The sequence below is a fragment of the Scardinius erythrophthalmus genome, assembly GCF_964197995.2.
Source record: "Scardinius erythrophthalmus genome assembly, chromosome: 6".
NCBI classification, from domain to species: Eukaryota; Metazoa; Chordata; class Actinopteri; order Cypriniformes; family Leuciscidae; genus Scardinius; species Scardinius erythrophthalmus.
In genome coordinates, this window is record NC_138226.1 from 41,819,934 (window position 1) to 41,833,752 (window position 13,819).

Consider the following 13,819-nt stretch of genomic DNA (forward strand, 5'->3'; position numbering starts at 1 on the left):
ACCCTCTCAAATATAAGACACACAAAACAAATAAAAGTCTCAGATTCTCTGTCTGTAATTGCAAAATTCTTGCTTACTTATTGTGACATGATAGCAATTCTTCTGCTGTGCTAATGCAACCTCAACTATGCTATCAATATCCAAAGTAGCCGAACGTCATGTCGCCTATTCATATTTTTTCTCGACGTTGGCAGTAACATATCAAAAGGTTTTAATTAAATATAAAGGAGTTTTCTCCAAGGAACTTAGCTCTTTCCTTAAGCACTGGATGATGTCTGCTCACTCTGCTGGAGAATTACTCGGCGCAGCGTGCGTCGAACACGTGTTCCACAACAACAACAACACTAGGCTGCCCACAGATGCGCCCGCCTAATAATCGGCTTGATATACTGGATATTGGCCGATGCCGATTATGTTAAAAAATGCAAAAAATCGGCCGATTAATCGGTCGACCCCTAACTACTATAGTAATAAACTATCATGAATAAACTAATCATGTCTCATGTAATCACTCAAACTAAGAAAGCTTGAGAGCAATGTTACATTTACCTCATAAAAGTCATTCAGTAAACTTATTTGAAAAAATAACTCTAGAAAATAACTTGCATATTCATTATATGTACATTTATTTTTCTGTGTATCTGAATAAATCAAACAATCTAAAAGTTTTTATATCAACCATTTAAAACAAAGTTAGCGTTATAACTTAATTATCATTAACTGTGTTCTTAAAGGGGTGGTTTACTGCCTTTTTTCTTTGCTTGATTGTGTTTATGGGCTGCAATATAACATGTCTTCGTGTTTCGTTTGTTAAAAAACGCCTTATTTTTCCAAAATTTCACCTTTATTGTAAGCCGCTTCCTCCTCTGTCATTTGAACGACCAGTTGACTTCCTGAGTCTATGAAACCACTCCCTCAGAAAGTGGCAATGAGCTCAGATTGGTTAGTTCGGCCGGTGTGTTGTAATTGGCTAAACTGCGTCCGGAATCTTCACGCCCATTACCTTTACGGGCGACAGTTGCATGTGCTGCAAATGTAATGGTGTCAATATTGCCTCATCAGTTTGAGCCAGAATCAGACCCAGAGAGCGGTGATGAAGAGAGTCAAGCAGAACCTCCGCAAACACGGCTCTTACTAAACGTTTCTGAATGGTAATTTTTTTTAATTATTATTATTTTCTCAAAGAATTTCCATACGCTGTTACTTGAAAATGCTACTGCTGTTTGTTAGCTTTTGAGATGTGCTTTCCCCCTGGTTAAACATTTGATATAACTGAATACATGACTGAGTAATACCGTTTTTTAAAGATATTGTTGTATTGATAGAATGAACAACCGTTTAACTATTCACAAAACTTAGTAGTTTACTCAGTTTGTCGTTTTCTTTAGGTGTACATGTGATAACAGCAGCTGAAGTTCGCTGTTGCGATAATTTTTTGAAGTTTGTACACGTTTCTTATACACACAAAATAACATCGAACTAACTAGCTCTTATAAGCAAACAGCTTTGGCATTGGTTTGCGTTCTTGATCAAATAAAAAAATTACGTCATAAAGTATACATGGAAAATACGTTTACAAAATTTGTACATATTACAAATTCGGGTCCAAAATGTTTATACGCATCTGTCATATACTAAAGCCAGCGCTGGCATTTGTTTACATCCTTGATAAAACTAAAACAGTACGTCTTAAAATATACAGGCAAATACATTTAAAATGATTAAATCTTACTTGCAGGTTGTGGCCCAACAACTGCCTCTGGTTTTAAAGCTGTAACTGCTTCATGTTGGAGTAATAGTTTCTTGTTGAATCCGGCATTGAACTCGTGTAGATTCTGGAAGCTGTCTTCCGTAAAATGCGCAGCACAGAGAGCTAAACTACGATTGTAATTGTCAGGAACATTATCAAACTTAAATTTTAACCATTGTTGACGAACTACAGCGTCTGTATGAAGCCTGAACACAGAAGACCTGACAGCTACAGCTCTCCACTATAACTCCTCCTCTTCGACAGCAGAACATGTTCCGGAGGGAGGGTGGATGTAAATGTATGGGTTAGTTACGTATAAAACCCGGGAAGTATCTCGTTGTAGTCCCATTCGAGTCGTTTTTGTAGGCATTAAACTTCCTGATTTTTAAAAGACAATATCTCCGCTTACGTTGAACTTTCAGCGCAGCAACTTTGCAGATACTGTTCATGCACCAACAGCAACATTACACAGTATTTAAAATGAAAAAAGTGAAATAGCAATCAACCACCCCTTTAAAGGATTTGCTATCCTGTGGCTCCCTCTGATGGACAACATTAGTATTCATCTCTGAATCGAATTTACATAAATGGCTGATACTTTTTTTTTAAACAATGAATTTTTTTTAATTATTATTTTATTACTGATAATGTAGCCACATCAAATTAATTCACTGATTGGGGCTGTCATAGCCTACTATGATATTAGACTACATAGTCTAATATCTAAAAAAAAAAAATTTTTTTATTTTTTTTAATAAATTTTACATTTTAATTTTATACAATATCAAACACCTTTAGTTTCTCTAAAGCTCACAAATCAGTTTTTTATAACAGTAAACACTCTTTTCATGTAATTGCGATGATATTTTGTTGTCATGTTTATCAAATTAAAACTGAATAAAAAATGTAGACTCCGCTTCATTGATAGTAGCTTATGTTGAACTTTATTCTTGTTCAAACAGACGCTGTATGAAGCAGTATATAAAGTACTGAATGAAAATGTCTCAGAAACATCTGTGTATTATTTGGCAAATATTGCATTTATTTCACTTCAGCTGTGGTAAAGTATGCAAACACCACGTGAGCGGTCACTACGGGAACCAGAGAGTGTCCAACTTCACGTCTCCGTTTGCAGCTCCTCCCCGCCTGCACGCGGCTACTCTCGCCGATCGGTTACATCCAGCCGCAGCCGATGTCCAACACACCTAACGTTAGTAGCCTACAGTGGTACCATGCCAGTGACGTCATCGAACACGGCTGCGCTCTGATAACAACAAATGTAAATTTCAGTATTGGGAAAACTTCATATAGGTTTTGTTTTTAATATTATTTTTGAATTCATTTGTTTACAATTTTAATAATCAACATGTTATCGAATTATATTGTGTTTATTTCTGTTCCCCTTTAAGGTAATGGGCCTAAGATCAGCTACAAATGATTTTGAAGATTATATTCACTTTTTGTTTTTAAAGATTTAAAAAATGTTTTCTTCTAATTGTAATCTATGACTGTAACCTTTATTGTTTGTTTGTTTCAGGTCACAGAATAAGACATGAAGAGGAATGTCAGAATTCTTCTCTTAGCCGCCCCAGAAGTTCCTGTGAAAGCTTCTGTCACGGCCCTCTCCAAAGATCCTGCACTGGAAGTCACAGGGCCCTATCTTGCACCCAGCGCAATTGACTTTGTACACAGACGCATGTATCATTCCTATTTTGCACCCGACGCAGAGCAGACTTTTCCCTTCCCGGTCGGTAAATTAGGGAATGAACTTGTGCTCCCGGGGGCGGTGCAGCGAAAAGAGGAGGCGTGTTCCAGCACAAACGTTCCCTGATGCTATTTTGCAGTTTCAGAAAACAATTCCGTGTTCATATGCTATTTTAAGGGCGCATACTTGGCCATAATGTAGCGTGTGCACAACGCGCATACACTTTGCTTCTCTCATCTTCACACAGACGCAGCAGTTTTCATTTTTGCTAACCATACATAATTACAAGGAAATATATTCCAACGAGGGAAATCATTGTGGTGTCCATGAAGATATGAAAAAATAGGCATAAATCTAGCTTACACATTTACCCAAATTATTATACGCCTGTTTAACCGAAGCTAATTTGGGTGGGTTTCTCCATCCCCAATGTCACTTCTCTGTGTTTTACGGCCCTGTGACGAGAACATCGGTCTCCTCAGCTGTGAACCGCTCCTGGCATGTGCCTGGCAAATCCGCCGTTATAATAGCAATCAGCCATGGAACAAGCGTGCCTGCTTTTAAAGGGAATGTGGGATGTCGCTCTGGGGTGCGTTTCCTGAACAACGACGTAACTCGTAGTACGATGCATCGTTGAAGAAATCAACAAGCTAGTCACGACTGTTTCCCGAAACCGTACTGTCGCAAGGTGGTCGTTCAACCACGTTGGTTTATGACGTCACGCATGTGGTGGAGTATTAACTTCTTTTAATGAATCTATTTGAGATCGAATTAAAGCTAGATGTTTTGCTATAAATTACAAACATGACATCTGAGGACTATTTCTAATTTTTCTCAGTTATTTTGCTTTATTTCCAGATTAAATCATAGGCTCGTTCTTACGTAGTAGAGCACGTTCGCACATGCGCACTCTTCAAAAACGGTGCTTTAACTCTCTTGACAAACTCAAAGACGTAAATGACATTTGTATATATTCTAAATAAAAGACACAGGTTGTACTGAATGTCAGTTTGCTTATTTTGCTCAAGATGAGGATTTTTTAAGTCCACATGTCATGCAACCTAGAAACTCTGCTTCTAAACACAGGTCGAGAGCTGTCGTTCCAACTACACAACTCAGCGATGCTGTTTGCGAATGTTTGTTGGAACGATGGTTTCGGGAAACACAGACTCGTTGAACTGCTGATTACGACGGAACTTGCGACCATAGTTGGCTAACGATGCTTTCAGGAAACGCACCCCTGATTGGTTTATTTCACGTTGCGCCCAAACCACACAATGAAGCTACTTCAGAGCAACCCATTTTAGATTTGCATCGGGCGCAAGAGTCATTTATCCCGCCGGTATAATAGTAACAGCGCCCAAGACCCGCCCACAAAGTTACTTGCGTTTCGCGCTTGATACTTGCGTTTAAAATTGTTAAAATAGGGCCATTTTTTTTGTACTAATTTAAGAATGCTCTTATGTTATGAGGATTCTCGACAAAACAGACATTTTGGCATAATCGGTTAAAGCGTGAAAGAGAAACGTTTTCTGGTGCGCAGGATACTGGTGCGCATCTTTCTCTGTGTGTGTGTCAGGACATTCACAGGCAGCGCGTTTAAAAGCATTTACATGAATAAGAGCGGGATCATATAATGTAACGCTACCCAAAGGATGACAAAAATTAACGAATGCTGCGTTTTGCGTTAAATATTTTAACGCGTTAAACTGGACAAAAATTAATCGCATACATTACTATATATATATATATATATATATATATATATATATATATATATATATATGCCCTACTATATATATATATAATTGTTTTTTTAAGCCACTACACAGACAGTAATCAACATTTATAAGCTACAGTACCACTCAAGTCAGTCAAAAGAGACAGTGCTGTGACAAAACATTGCATGACAACAAATCATCTGCACAAAAAAACGCAAAGTGAGCTTCAACAGTGGATGTCAAGCTGATGAGGGAAAGCAACTACACATAATTAATTGCTGTCTGCCTTTTACCGTCGATTTGTGGCTGTCAGACTGCATATGAGATTTTACGCGTTGATTCCCATTGTAGCTACCCAACTTAAATACCTTTTTACAAACGCTGCAAAATCCTTTTTTATTTTGACCACCAACGGGCTGCAACCATGTCCTAAATTTTTTGTCTTTCTGGCACTTTCCCATTTTTCTGGTCTAGTTTTATTCCTGTTGTTCCTGCTGTTCAAAATGCCCGCGTCATCTTTGCATCACAGCAATTGTGCTCCGGCCGGAGGCAATCACCAAACTGGTTCCGCGTGTTTTTATCACACTAACGAACATATTTTGCGACAGCAAATAAAAATTATTAATTATGAAGGCTATATTCAAATAAATTGATAATATAAAAATTTCTTCAAAACGATTTTAATGCCTGTAGGATTACAGTTGAATGCTTTTTAATGCCATTTAAGGCCTTAATTATTGCAAAATCCATTTAATGACTTTTAATGCTTTTTAATAGGGCTGGGTATTGACACAAATTTCACAATTCGATTCGATTTCGATTCACAAGCTTGCAATTCGATTCGATTTCAATTCGATTTGATTCAATATTGATTATTTTGGATATCAGGTACAATACATGGCAAATTTTCTCAAGGAAAACAAATCTCTTAACTAATGCTGTAAACTATGGGAGTCAGTGGTAGCCTACTAGGCTTCATTAGCCTTCTATAATATTGAAGCTAAAAATTAACTGATTTGTTTACAAACACTTAAATTAAACTTTTATTTATTTTTATAATAATAAAGTTATATGAAATATAAACATTTAAATAATGGCTGTCATAAAAACCTGCCAGATTTATTCAAACATGCATTCAAAATTGCAGAACATTAAAAATTATAATGAATATGTAATATGGTGCATATATTTAGCAAAATGCTCCTCTCTAGAGTTAATTTTTCTAGCTGACTAATGAGATTATGGTCACTGGATATGGTTTTTCTGAGGTAAATGTGACATTACATGACATTGTTTACAAGCTGATTTACTGACGTCTTTCCACGGTTGAAGTACTGATTGAGCGATTCCATGTCACATGATACGGATTTCGATAAGTTGTTCTCTACCTTTTAACACACTTTCAGATGCTCATATGTTCATGTGTCATGAAACAGGCTGATCGGTCCATCATTCTCTGTAGGGCACAGCTGATTGGTTCCTGCTGTATCAGTAGCCAATAAGCTTTGCGTGCTCAACCTTCAAATACTTTGTCAGCATTTGTTGTAGTTGCAGATTTCAGAAACACTACACCTTTCCCAGTTCCACCTGTATTAACTGAAATCGAAAAGAATTAAATTATACCTATGATTTATTGTGATGTTACAAGTAAAATTACATATAAAACGTGTGATTACTAGTAAAATGTTTAGGTCACTTTGTTAAGCTTTGATTAATCTAGGTTCAGGTAACTAAGTTCAATTAACTTTGATTAATCTAAGTTCACACAAAGGATGATAACTATAACGTCTCAGGTTACGACTGTAACGTGTTTCCTGAGAACAGGGAACGAGACATTGTGTCGATGACGCTATGGGGAAAGCCCTCCACGTGAACCCGTGTCTGAAAGCTTATCCAACAGAGTATGGAGTGCGGAGTGGATCTTTTAAAAGTCGGAGCGTCGTGGTTACGAGATTATAAATGGTACGAGAAATAAAATTTGTGCTCTACACTTTCATGAGATCGGGCTGGATCGGGTGGACGCACATTTTAAACAGGTAAGATAAGTGTAGCTCTTGCTCTGCTGCAGAGAAAAACTGTGTGGATGTATTAAGAGACGAAGAACGGACCCCTGATTTCTAACACACACTCACAGTAGTTCGGCTGGTCTTGCATCTGTCAGGTCAGAAACTAAAGCTGGTGCTCTGCTTGTGTTTTCCGTCATTCTGACAATTTTAAGTGTTTTTTAAAATGGTCCAGTGGCAGAACTTTTGCCAAGCGTGTCAGAGGTTCTGGGTTCTAATCCGCACTCGTATAAGTTTTTTTTTTTTTCTCATCAAAACCGATTATGTTTATCAGTGGTTGTATATCAGGCAGGGACACGTTTGTGTGCATTTTGTTTTGTAATTTCACCGGAACGAATAGAGAGTCTCCACAACGGAAGCGCGCGTCCGAGTGAAGACTGTGCGCGAGCCCCAAGAGAACACAGTATCAGCGCCACTGATCGCAGCGGCAATGAGCACTTTGATCACTTGATTTCAAAAACAACACATTTCAGCGCTAGATCGCCTCTTATTTAACTATTTACAACAAATATCAGGTGTTTTGTTTTTTGTTTTTTTATCTGTGCCACTCCTCAAAACAGTTTCTGTCAACAATGAGACAGAGGGCTACATCACAGGCTTTGCATTTCCATGGTGTGAGGTTCCTTTTCTTCACTTGCTGGCAACGATGGCAGATCCTGCGGCCTTGTGTGGCTTTCTCTTTGACATCTGTAGCCACATCAATGGCAACAGGAACATGGTCGGTGCTCCTCTGGATGGCAACTCCTGTCTTGTCCACTCCACACAGCTGGGACACCAGTTCTACCAGGAAGTTCTTGTGTGTCATGTGCTGAACCTGTTGTGTGTGGCTTATCTCACAGTGTAGGATGCAGCTATGTCCACAAAGTGCAGAAACATGGTACGGTAACAGCGAGCACTTCTGTGATGGGTCGAGTAATACTGGAGAAGCTGGTCTGACAGGTCAACCCCTCCCATGTTCTTGTTGTAGGCAATGATGGGGGTAGGGCAGGGAATGCCTTTTACTGCCCAGTGTCCAACTCCACCCTTCACTCTCCTCTCCTCACCTCACCAGAAAATGCTGGATGGATTGTGGAGCTCAGCGACACCTCCCGTGTGTCCATCCACTTCACAAAGACCAGGGGGCCCTCTCTGATCCATCTTACACTGCCTCTCTTGGATTTTTTGTTGAGGGCATTTGCTCTGCTATTAGGACACCTTTTCCTGTTGTCCCTGTATGTACCGCAGGCTCCAATGTTAATATTAGCCAAACCAAGGAGTTTGGGGCTTGTGTAGAAGTTGTCCGTATAAATATGGTATCCTGTCCCAAGATGTGATGGCTGAATAAGGTCCATGACAGCATCATACGACAGTCCATGTACACTTGGTGTGTGTGATTTGCCCACATACAGGTTGAAGTTGAGTGTGTAGCCATTATTTGACTCTGCCAACACGAACAGCTTGATCCCCCATTTTGTTGTTTTTTCCTTCATATATTGGGTCATGCCAGTTTTTGCTTTGGTTGCCATCATTCTCTCATCGACTGCCAGTTCCTTTCTTGGGTGGTAATGAGACTGGCAGGCATTCCGAATGTCATCCATCAGAGGTTGGATTCTGAACAGCTTGTCATGCTGTGGTGTTCCCTTCTTCTGGTCATTTCTGACATCCACCTCTGGATCACTGAGGTGGATGTTCCACGATAACGCCCTGAATCTGTCTCTTGTCATGACAGTGGCTGGAAACAGCACAGACATGAAGTGGGTTTTTTTCCAGTAGTCCTGGAGACTTGGCAGTGACACCAATGATGGTTACATGAGGAGACCTAGGTATTTGTATAGTTCCTCAACTTCAAAATCAGTCCATTTGTACATATTCCCCATTCCTCTTTCCTGCTGCCTGCTTGTTGGTGTTTTTGCAAAGTGTCCTCATGGTATCCGTGGCAAAGTACAGCTGGAACAGGTCCATTGGTGAGTGTACTGGCGGGGCATGAACCTACTGGTTTGTGGGGCAATATCAGGATCACTCTCGGTTTTCCAGGGCTCAGAGCTGTGGTGTGGCTGTCCTGACTTTGCTGGAGATCTTGATCTGGTTTGACTCTTCCTTCCACCCCCTCTCTGTGTAGGCCTCTGTCTGCTTGTTGTTGGAGTGGTAGATGGCCCAGGCTGCTCATCATCTCTGTACATGTCAAGACACATGTAAAAAGATTAAAGATTGTACATCAAAGTTCAAGATGCTCATTGGCACATATGCACAACAATTACAGTGAAGCAGTCATTGGCAATGAAATTCTTGTTCACACAGACAGACAGACAGACAGACAGAAACACACACACACACACACACACACAGACAGACAGAAACACACACACACACAGACAGACAGACAGACAGACAGACAGACACAGAAACACACACAGACAGACACATAAACACACACACACACACACACAGACAGACAGACACACACACACACACACACACACACACACACACACACACACACACACACACAGACAGACACACATACACACACACACACACACAGACAGACAGACAGACAGACAGACAGACACACACACACACACAGACAGACAGACCCTTGTGGAAAAAAAAGTGCACTTAAGTGTACTTTTATAAAGTGTACTTATTACATAAATAATATACTTTAAATATATACACTTAAGTGTGAATTAAATGCCATCTTTTCGGCGCACTTAATGCACATTAAGTGTAATTAATTTCAAATATATCATATATTAAGTTGAAATAAAATGTAATAAGTTGCCATTAAGAGTGATTTTTTGGAACAACTTAATTGGTACTTTATTACAACTTTATATATACTTTCATAATTGCTTCTAGTGTTTTTAAAATATACTTAAAGTGCACTACAAAATGTAATGACACGCAATTAATGTGATTTAAAATATACTTTAATGTCAGTTAACAATACACTTAAGTGTGAATTAAATGCAATGTTTTCGACACACTGAATGCACATTAATTGCAATTAATTTAAAATATATCACATATTAAGTTGAAATAAAATGTAATAAGTTGCCATCAAGAGTGATTTTTTGGAACAACTTAATTTGTACTTTATTACAACTTTATATCTACTTTCATAATTGCTTCTAGTGTTTTTAAAATATACTTAAAGTGCACTACACAATATAATGACACGCAATTAATGTGATTTAAAATATACTTTAATGTCAGTTAACAATACACTTAAGTTTGAATTAAATGCAATGTTTTCGACACACTGAATGCACATTAATTGCAATTAATTTCAAATATATCACATATTAAGTTGAAATAAAATGCAATAAGTTGCCATTAAGAGTAATTTTTTGAAACAACTTAATTGGTACTTTAATACAACTTTATATCTACTTTCATAATTGCTTCTAATATCTTCAAAATATACTTAAAGTGCACTACACAATATAATGACATGCAATTAATGTGATTTAAAATATACTTTAATGTCAGTTAACAATACACTTAAGTGTGAATTAAATGCAATGTTACAATCAACAAAACTAAATGTAAAAACCTCTAAATTTACTGACAAAATAATCTCTAAAAGAAGTACATAAAAACCTTTCTGTTGATGCACAAGAAAACCCCAAGAAACACTATGCATAAACACAAACAGTTTTGGAAAGAGACCTTTGGGTAATGCTTTACAAAAATATACTAGTTACCTACTTCAGTTAACATGAACTAAGAATGAATAATACTTTAAGCATTTATTAGTCTAAGTAAGATAATATTAGTCTTGGTTATATCATGTTGGCTATAAAATAAACTAATATTAACAAATGAGACCTAATTAAAAGTTACAGAACCTTGTTATTTAGCTCTTAAAGGGGTGTTCAGCAGAAGAAAGAAATTCATACAGGTTTGAAACAACATGAGGGTGAGTATATGATGACAGAATTTTCATTTTAAAGTGGAGTATCCCTTTAAACCTTTACCAGCACCAACATTAAACAGGACCAAATGCTTGCATTACAGTGAATCTAAGTTTGTCTAAAAAAAAACACACACACAAAAAAAAAAAAAACCACTGAAGAACTCCAAAAGCACAAAAATCAAAATGATTTGTCACCCAATTTTTTAAGTTGTTGGAAAGTGCTGTTTATGTCAATGTCCCAGATGCTCTCCAGAGTATATGTGAATGGAAATGTTTCAAAGATGCAGGAAAGTCAGAAAAAATGCAAAAAAACAGAAAATTTGTTTATAATACAGATCCAGTCCATTATTATATTTGGCTCAATTGAATGAAGAGATAGATACAGTTGCACTTCAAAGTTGAAATACACCTTGCAGTATCTGCAAAATGTTAACAATTTTATCAATAACAGGGATCACAAAATGTACGTTTTATTTTTATTTAGTACTACCCTGATGAAGCAGTTTATTCTGCAAGGTGTATGTAAACTTTTGACTGTTAACTGTTGATAAATTGTGTGATGTGATTGATTACCTCAGTCATCAGGGCAACATCGTAGTAGAAAGCTGGGCAAGGTTCCTTCTATTTCAAACAAACACCAGGATTCCACTGACTACGCCATCTTTACTGACACTGGGCTTAAAGTGATTAAAAATAGAGAACCTTTTTATTGCTACTTTACAGCGAATTAAGCATAACTTTATCAATTACACAAAGATATAGTATATGACACCCATGCAAACCCAGGACCAATGCAAATTAAGAAAGGTATTCTTACATTTTAAGCTTGCCCCACATAGCTATCTTCATGAAGGATGTTCCTGTTCCTGTATTTACCACAGTTGACACAGCAATGCTGCAAGCCTTCTTCCTTTGGTTTGTTACCTATAAAATATATGATGATTATAGGGCAGGTGTAAATGCACAGGTGGGAATTTATTACTTGCACATGCAAAAGATTCAAAGCATTTAAAAGCTATAGGGATAACGTTAGTTAGTGACTTGAAAGTAGTGTTTTAGCTTGATCAGGATGTGCTGTCATGATAAATCTTGTAACATCACCTCATCAATACAGGTCTGTGATTCCACACCGCTTGCACTGTATCTCCAATAACAAATATGAACTGATCCTTCAAAATGAATGTTTAAATCCAGGTAAACACATAAATATTACATATTCCAAAACAAATAGTAATTGAACAACTCTTTAAATACAAAATGAAATTGAACACATTACAAGCATTTTTTCTAGAGGTGGGTAACGTTAATATATTAAATATTTATGGTGGTTATAAGATTGATTATTTGTATTAAATGTATATAAACGTCTTCGAGTGTTACAATATTGGATCAGCATTCAGCAAATGTTTAGTAGCTTGTTTAAAATAATTAAAAAAGTCGGTTTGGTTTAAAAAAAAAAATCAGCAACCAAATTCCTCGAAAACGACCACACACGCCTTCCTCACATTACAATGTAAGACATTATTAGAATGCAATCATATATAAATTATTGAAAACATGATTAATTCACCTCCCGAGTCTATTGAGTTTATAATATCTGCGATTAAAATGCACTCAGCAACTGGCATGTTACGGTGAAAAAAAAAAAATTAACCAAAGAAAGCATCAATATATACTTACTTGACTGATTATTTGCAGCATAACGTCTCATCTGCAAACAAACATCCAAACGTGGTGCTCCTTTTGTTCTCTTGTTTGGCTAGCTTCAGTATCATCACGCATCGCAAACGGATCGCAAAACATAGCGCATTTTTCAAACTCTAGTGAAGTAGAGCGTCATAATGACGTAGTATTTCTCGCGCATGCGCATTAAACAACATATTCATATATCATGCATGGTTAAATGTTATTTCAGCTTTTCTGTTTAAGTTAAAGTTGTTCTAACTCATTGTGTTGTTAAACTCTGTAAGTTCACAAAACTTTACTCATTAACCTAACTAAAAGTCAATCTTTTTTTTCAATGTAGTCTAGTGTGATTAAAATTAAATGTATTTTAACTGAATTTAAATGCAAATTCATTTTGTTTACATTTGTTTAACTTTTGCTCGCAATTAATACAATTTTAAATGTGTGTTTAATTGACTTAGAACAACATAATGATATTGAAAACTTGTATTATGTTCACAGATGTAAAGTAGCTACAACACATTACTATTAGACTCCTCTCATATATTACATTTTATTTTCAAATATTATGTATAAAGCTGACACTAGTTGAGATCATAGAGCAAGGGCTGGTGATAAAAATGTCAACAATAAGTTGTACTGGATTATACTGTATAAGCAGATGTATTGGAAAAATACATTTCAACTGCATAATGCACACAGTATTATAGACAAAACACATTTAAAATACATTAACCAATTAATTTTGGACAACACACTTGAGTTGGAATTAAAATCAATTATTTTCCATGTTTTCCATTAAAACTGTTATTTTATATATTAGTCAATACATCAAAATAAATTCCCTTTAATAACTTATAACTTTAACTTTAATAAATTTAAAACACTATAAATCATAATTATTTAAAATGTATGTTTAAGCAAAACTTAGTAGACATTGCAAAGTGCATTTTTTAAAACATGCACTTAAGTGTGTTAATAAATATTGTCATGAAA